Raw genomic sequence first — 8,108 nt, 5'->3', positions numbered from 1 at the left:
AGCGAAAAACTTCTTTCTTCTTCCAGTAACAGGCTTTATCTTTGCTAATACATTTTTTATAAGCATTTTATTTTCCTTAACTTTATCTAACCATCATCTTTTCTGCAATTAAGTTTGAAAGCTGAATTGTTTCCAATCTATTAAGCTTCCAGTTACTTCCTTCTTTGAAAGATAAACAATATATTAGAGTGGGATGGTCTCAAATTTGAAATCTATGCATTTATCATCTGTTGGTTTATTCAACAACATTTACCACATCCTATGGTAAAAATGGTGTATTATTATGATGAAGATACAACTAAGGATATAACAGCCAATAATGAAAAATGATTATATAAACACATATTATAAAAATTGTTAGATGATAATCATACATTAGCATATATTATCGATTATATAAAATAATTACTATATCAGTAGTATATATAATTGTAATTAATTAGATAATATTTGCCATAAATAATTACTAATAATCAATACTTTATTGTAAACGTTGTTTTGGGAATGATTTATGCCTACAACTTAGTATTGAAAGATGAGTCATACCCTGCCTAGGCCATTGAGATTTTATTCACTAAGGAGTTTTCCAATGAAGTCAATTGGCAATTGGCAAAACCAACAGTATAAATGGAATCCAGTGTCATTTAAAAAATGGAACGTACCGCTGGGCACAGTGGCTCACATCTGTAATCTCAGCATTTTGGGAGACTAAGGCGGTTGGATCACCTGAGGTCAGGAGTTCAAGATCAGCTTGGCCAACATGGTGAAACCCTGTTTCTACTAAAAATACAAAAAACTAGCTGGGCATGGTGGCGTGTGCCTGTAATCCCAGCTACTCTGGTGGCTGAGGCAGGAGAATCGCTTGAACCCGGGTGGTGGAGGTTGCAGTAAGCAGAGATCATGCCAGCACTCCAGCCTGGGTGACAGAGTGAGACTCTGTCTCACAAAAAGTAAAATAAAAAATAAAAATAAAAATGGAAGATACCATGCCTCTCATTACAAGTGCACATGGACATAAAACCAACAGCAAAATAGCAACAAACTTTAGGACTTCATGGCCTTCAGAAATAACACTGAATAATGCAGTAGGGTGGAAGGAAGGGAATACCTGAGAAAGAACAGCCAGTTTATGGACAACCATATTAAAGAGTGAAAAATGATTACCATTTTTAAAAAGTGCTACTGTTCATGACTTACCTTCATAAGTCAGCTTACTTGTAGAGGTAAACCAGTTAGGCTTAAAAACAGGAAATGAATAGACACATTTTGATACTTGGAGTTCAATGAAAATATGTATTCTTATAGTATTCTTCTCCACAAGTGCTTTTTACGACATCATTTCTGGTACCAACTTATTGACTGCAATTTTATTCAAGCTGAAAGGCATTAGAATACATATTAATTTTATTTCATATTTTTATTGTTTTTCCATAAAATAATTTACCAATTTGAAACTATAATTGACTTTATTGATAAGTTTTAGGTGAGCAGCATCTTTTTAAAATTTTAGTCTTTTCATGGGGAGAGCTCCAGGGCCACTTCTCTTTGATCACTCTTTCTCCAGATGTGTCAAAATCAATGCCTATCACTCCAATTTGTAAAACTCATATATTCTACTAAGTATATGGAATAAACCTCTGTGAAAAGAAAAACAGTAAACAAATTCAATTTAAAAGAGTTTAATTGAGCAAAGAATGGTTTGTGAAATGGGCAGCCCCAAAGCCGAATAGGTTCAGGGAAATTTCAGCCTGCTTAGTGGTCAGAGATTTAAGGACAGGGAAAGGAAAGTGAGGTACATAAAACAAAAGTGAGGTGCAGAAACAGCTGTGTTGGTTACAGCTGTGTTTGCCATATTGGAACAAGATTTGAAGAATTGGCCACCTTTGGCTGACATTTGGTGGTTGGCGCAAGAGTAGATTGGCTAAAGATTTAACTAATCATGCCTGTTAAATAACATTTCAATAAAAACTTTGAAACAATGAGGCAAGGAGGGCTTTCAAGTTGGCAAATACATTGAAGTGCTAGGAAGGTGGCATACTCCAACTCCATGGAGATCGAATGACCTGTCCACACCTTGTCCTAACCTCTTCATCTTGCTGTACTTTGATCTTTCACAACGACCTGTAACAGTAAGGACAGCATTTTCCTGTATTCTGTGAGTCATTATAGCAAATTGCCAAATCTGAGGGAACCTTTGAATTTGTACTCAGAAGATTACTTAGCCTGGGCACACATTTGTGGTTAGTGTCTGAAGTGGATCAGTTTTGTGTGACTGAGCTGTTAATTTTGGGGATCTGTACTAACTCCAGGGAGTTAAGTGTCAGAATTTAACTGAATTGTAAGACAACCAAATGGTGTCAGGGAATTGCGGAATTGCTTGGAAAACCACAGAGGCATGGATAAGAAAGCTGGGATGCAGTGACAGAGCAGTAGGTAAGATTACATACATAGATTAAGAAAATTAAATACATAGAAAATATCTAATAAAATATTAAAATATAAAAAATATTCAAAATATTCTTAATAAGGGCAGCATTTATTTGGAAAAATAATTTGTCAGAATCAGAAATACTGATCCCATGTGGTTTGCCAAGGAGTTTCACTGAGCTCCATTTGGAAGGGTATATGAGAAACCAAAGAAAGCAAAGATGACAGCTTTTCCCTACATGTGGTAGAGAAGAAAAAGAAAGCGTTTAGGGAGCAGTTCAAGGTTTTCAAAAGTCAGCAGTGTCTACATTAAAGAAGACTGGGATGGAAAGGGAACATCAGAGGAAGCAGATGTGGGGACAGTGCTCCTGGAATACAGATGGGAGTGAGGGATTCAATCCTTTTGCGATTGAAGTTCTAGGAAATTCGAAATTGCGAGAAAAAGTTTTAGGAGAGAAAGGATTATAAAACTCTAGGCATGGAGGCTATCGAGGACACAGAGTTCGGAAGTTCCAACAACAGCCATAAATCAAAAATATCTGAATGCGACTTCCAACTGAGACGAATGTGGAGACCAGAGACAATTCCATCTTGAGGGAAGGGACACACAGATGCTTGGAATCCTGGACCAGAAGGAAGTGCACGTTATTGTGTTGAAATGTGAAAGAAGCTTTGGTTTCTTTGTGAGGTTGGGGAGTTACAGAGCTAATATAAAACACTCAAGGCTAAGAGTGATTCCAGAACAAAACATAAGCCCTGATATTAAAAGACATAGAAAATGTGTGTCATCAAATCTCCATCCAATTTAGCACCATGGTGCAAGAAAAAAGGGATGAAAAGGGAACATAGAAACTAGATAATATAGAAATATTATGTGGGTTAGTAATAAAAAGAAGTCACAAAAGAGCATTCATTATGAAGAATTACTAAGTTTTCAAGAAAACTGGACTGTTTAAGATGCCATTTTCTGAGAGTAAAAATGTTTGTTTTGGTAAATGCCCATGATACCGTAATTAATATAATAGAAACCTATTAGTTGGTGATTTTTCCCCACTTTGTTTTAAGCGAGAAGTTAAGAGGCCCTGAGCATTAATAGAGCATCATTCTGGCAAAACTGAAAGCTATAATTTCATAGGTTGTGTTTTATTTTGTCTGTCTTCACACTTCCCTAGAAAAATATACACAGAAAAATAGCAAACACATACACATCAAAAACAACAATTAAATTTCAGTTAAATGCTGGGTAGCAAGGGAAGACAAAATCCAAATTCCAAACAAATCTCTTAATAAGATATATCTTCCTGCGAGTAATTAGAAAAAGAAAAAATGAAGAAAGGGATTTTTTAAGAAGGTAATTTATTCAAGACAGTACAGGTAAATTGAGTTATTTCTATTAATAGAGTATATTCTTAACCATGTTAAGTGAGTCAGGGAACTAAATTTGATGACAACTTTACATGATATTTTCTGGAATAACTCCAGAGAGCTCTTATTTTACACTCCACACACCTCTTCCCTTTTGCTTGCAGTGGTTTCACTAGAAGAGCTGAGAAGAACGTGAGAAAGACATAACAAAAGGGAAGGAAACAAAGTTAACAGAAAGAGAAGAAAAAAAATGTTTGAAAATATATAAACAATTTTCTGGATATCTGTTTTTAAATCTTTGATTGAACCTATACCCATTTTTGACTTTGTGACTGTGCAATGAAGCAACAGTGAGAATACATTGACTCATGGTGAATGATGTTCATATTTTAGAAGCAAAAGGGAACAAGGTGTTTCAGCAAATCTTTGAAAACTGGTATTTTGTATCTTTATTATGTGTGTGCTGTAATAAAAAGATGAGTGCAAACTATTCTAAGGTATTGACAAACCAGTTAAAAATCCATTCCAACAATGCCTACCCCAGTTCTGTTATAAATTCCTTTAGTTTAGTTTTTCTTCTGCAAGCAAGCATTTCCTCAGAATAAGAAATTACATCAATTATAACTGTGTATATAAAGAGAAGCATATGCATACATAATATTATAAATAAAATCCTACAAAAAAATTTTAATAAAAATTTGTAAATATATAATTTGATATATCCAAGCTGTGTGTGAAAATTTTATTTACCAGATGAGAAGCTGAGGCACACCACAGACGTCTGAATAATTCATTAAAATTTATAAAGGTTCTATTCAGGTGGCCTGACTTCCAGCCCCATTCTCTTCCACTACAAATACTGTGACTATACATTGAATGTATACCAGTCAAGCTCTTTAAAAATTTTGGACACAGTTTGCAAGAGGTATTGTTAATTTCCTACGTAACTTCATTGCTCAATGCGAAGCCTTCTGTCTGTTCTTTGCTTCTGTATTTGGCTAATAGTTTCTAGCACTCCGCACTCAGCAGTCACGGTGGGCTCCCACCCGTGAGGACAACCAGAAAATCAAAACATTCAGTTGTCTTATCCACACCTCCAATCTAGCTCCCTTTGATGGCAGTCACAGCCTGCCTGGAGCGGCCGCTGCCAAGAGCCCGGCTTCGCTGGGGGAGGCGTCACAGGGGCTGCGTGTTCCAGCCAGCTGGAGCAGGCAAAAGGCGGGAGCCCTGCCCACTTCCAAGCTGGAGGGGCGGCAGCCCCACACTTCCAGGCACAGCTGCAGCCTCCCAACCCCAGCTGCAGACATGGGCATTCCTGTGCTCTCGGGGGCCCAGGAATCCCCCCTGCCCCAGCAGGCTTGAGAGTGCCTCCTTCTGCTACCTGGACTCTCCCTGCTCCCAGCACCCACTCAGATTTCAGAGCAAAGTTGAAGCCGAGCCCGGATGCTGTCATGACCCAACTGGGTGTGTGCATGCTCAGGGAGGCTCTGACAAGTCAGTCCCCTGCCGCCTCAGTCCCCTCTGGGCTTTGGGCACTGACAAGTACAGGAGAGAGTGCAGGCACCCCTCCATACAAACAGCCTGGGCTCCATAGATGACATATAGATGGTGACAGGAAGCAGACAGGCTCTTGGGCAGAAAAAGGCAGGTCCCTGTTGAAGGCCCACCGTCAAGCCAGGGAGGGCCTGAAGCATGAGGGCTGGACTGCCAGTTCTGCAGACCAGAGTGAGAACTTAGGGTGCTTTCTCTGGGTCCACCTATGGGGGTGCATGGACCAATCAGCACAAACTTCCTCTCCTCCGAAGCTCATATAAACCCTGGACTCAGCTGGACTCAGGCAGATGATGGATGGGAAGACCTGCCTGTGGATAGGAGCTACCTGCTCTGGGTCTCCTCTCCACGGAGAGCTGCACTCATTGCGATGACCGGCCTGTGGATAGGAGGTATCCACTTCAGCTCTCCTGAGAGCTGTACTATTGCTCAATAAAGCACCTCTTTGCCTCACTCATCCCCCAGTTGTCTGCATATTTAATTCTTCCTAAGAACTGGGGACCTGCTGAATGGTGGGACTGAAAGAGCTGTAACACAAACTGCTGAAACATGCCCACCCCCAACCCACCCACCACTCACCTCTTGCAAGCAAGGACAAGAGAGAGGGAGAGAAGAGGTGCAGCCTTTCAGGGACCCCAACCCACCCACCACTCACCTCTTGCAAGCAAGGACAAGAGAGAGGGAGAGAAGAGGTGCAGCCTTTCAGGGAGCCCAGACCTAGGAGCTCCCCAGGCCAGGGCTATGACACCCTCTTGGGGGTTCTGCAGTTCCTGAAGTCTCCAAGCTTCCAGGCACCACCACGTTCCCAGGTGTCCAGTGGAAGCCACTTGCAGTAGGCCTGGTTCAGCGGCATCCTGACAGGGAACTGGTGCCTATGCTGTCACCTGGAGCTGCCTACCCCACTGCAGCTGGTGTGCCTGGCTGTGAACAACAGCCAGACACCATGCTCACTCACTCACGCATCCCTTGCTGCTCCATGCCTGGCTCACCCTTGGCAGGGCTGGGATCCAGCCTGGTAGCGCAAGCCGAGAGCAGATTGCAGGCCAAGTAGGCAGAACAAGTCCAGCTGGCCTGAGCAAAACTCTGGCAAAGGTACCACCAGCCACAGAGGCTTCTGGCTGGCAAAATGACACCCAAGGATCCCATCACACCTTCCTATTTTCTCTGCAATATTTTGAAACAAATGATATTCTTGACATTTAAAAAGTAAGATTATATTTTACTAAAGGTCCTTTCCTTCACATAGTATCATATTTTTATTCTCATCTAAGTATTGAATAGATGAAATAAATTTGAAGTGAACAGGGAAATTGCAGACAAAGGGAAACTGCTATCACAAACACCTATACACACACACACACACACACACACACACACACACACATATCACAGGAGATGAGGTTCCTTCATTTGTAGCCTCATTACAAAACTAAATAAATAAATAAAGTGAACCTTCTCTTCTGAATAAGTTTTGCAGTAGGAGTTGTATAAAAGGTAAATTTTTGGTTTAGTTTCCTTAGGCTAGAAATTACTATTCAAATCATTTTCATAGTAAAATAACATGCAAACTTAGGTTAATGGTGATAGCATTTGGTATATGAGAAAGTGTTACAGGATTCCTTAAACAATACAATTTCAAGCAAGGCTGGTAAAATATAAAGCATGAAAATGGAATTTTTATTAGGATGTTGAAGAAAATAGAATTGTGTTATTTTATGTTTAGCTTTTCACCATAATAAATTATTTCACTAACTGGTAGTAGTTGGTAGAATAATAAAGCTGGCAGGGTTTTTGAAAATAATATATTAGAAGCATCATGTTTGTTTCTATTCTCATGCATGACTAGCAAAAGAAAAGGGTCTGTCTACAGTCAACAAAGATGAACAAATGGCTTCCTGTAAGTTTCAGATCTATTTCCCTTGAATAGCTCAACACACACACACCAAAAAAAAAAAAAAAAAATAGCAAAAAAAAAAAAAAGTCAACCCTATTCATGAGTTGTTCTTTTCCCTTTTAACTTCTTTCAAATACATAAGGAGCATTCTTGTGGGAGTCATTCAATTAAATTTTACACACATTTTCATTTACCTATACAATATTAAATAGAATTTTTCAGCAGAAAATAAGTTGCAAACAATAAACAGCATACTTATTAACTATGAAAAAATAAAGTGCCACATTTGTCCAGGGAGTAAGCGCTTTCTATACTTGAAAACATTGATCCAGTAATTCAAATATTTATTGATACTTACTGCATCCCAGAAACTGGAACATAATTGATACACTTCTTATTCTCCTGAAGTTTACAATCTAAGCCAACTAAACACAGTGGATTTCCAAATGTGCATTAAAAGTTCAAGAACTGGGTCTCTGGTAGAGTCAGCTTCTAAAATATTAAAAATAAAATACTGAATTCAGAGATCTGTAAAGTGTTTATGGTTAACTTTTACATTAAAACATTGAACATTAATCTTAAAGTCACAAGTGAGCACATACATACATTTCACAATGTTGTCCAAGAACATGTTTCTGGTTTTTTTTTCTTTCTAGAAATAATTTATTTTTATGTTATTTCATGGTTTCCTTTATACTTCTGGCTTTTACAATTTGTTTTAAAAATTTATTAACGAACAATGTAACAAATGTTCTGTAATTTCTTCTGACATTTTATCGCTTTATTTTTATAATATTTAAAATATTGAACCACATATGATTTATTAATAAGTATGATGATTAGTCTTATGTGTCCTGAATGGGCTTCAGGG

At 38.6% G+C, this 8,108-nt stretch overlaps 1 long non-coding RNA gene across 1 annotated transcript; it reads right to left on the bottom strand.

Moving 5' to 3' along the window:
• Positions 1–1,403: 1,403 nt before the first annotated feature.
• LOC123569995 (uncharacterized) lies at positions 1,404–7,740 on the bottom strand. Its single transcript, XR_006693905.2, has 4 exons — positions 7,596–7,740; positions 3,937–3,973; positions 3,457–3,595; positions 1,404–1,637 (listed from the first exon to the last, which is right to left on the bottom strand). It is a non-coding gene; the product is annotated as an uncharacterized lncRNA (long non-coding RNA).
• Positions 7,741–8,108: the final 368 nt, after the last annotated feature.

This window comes from Macaca fascicularis, chromosome 18, assembly GCF_037993035.2.
Source record: "Macaca fascicularis isolate 582-1 chromosome 18, T2T-MFA8v1.1".
Taxonomy (NCBI): domain Eukaryota; kingdom Metazoa; phylum Chordata; class Mammalia; order Primates; family Cercopithecidae; genus Macaca; species Macaca fascicularis.
Note: the sequence above shows the minus strand (reverse complement) of the source record. Positions and strands in the feature narration are given on the sequence as shown.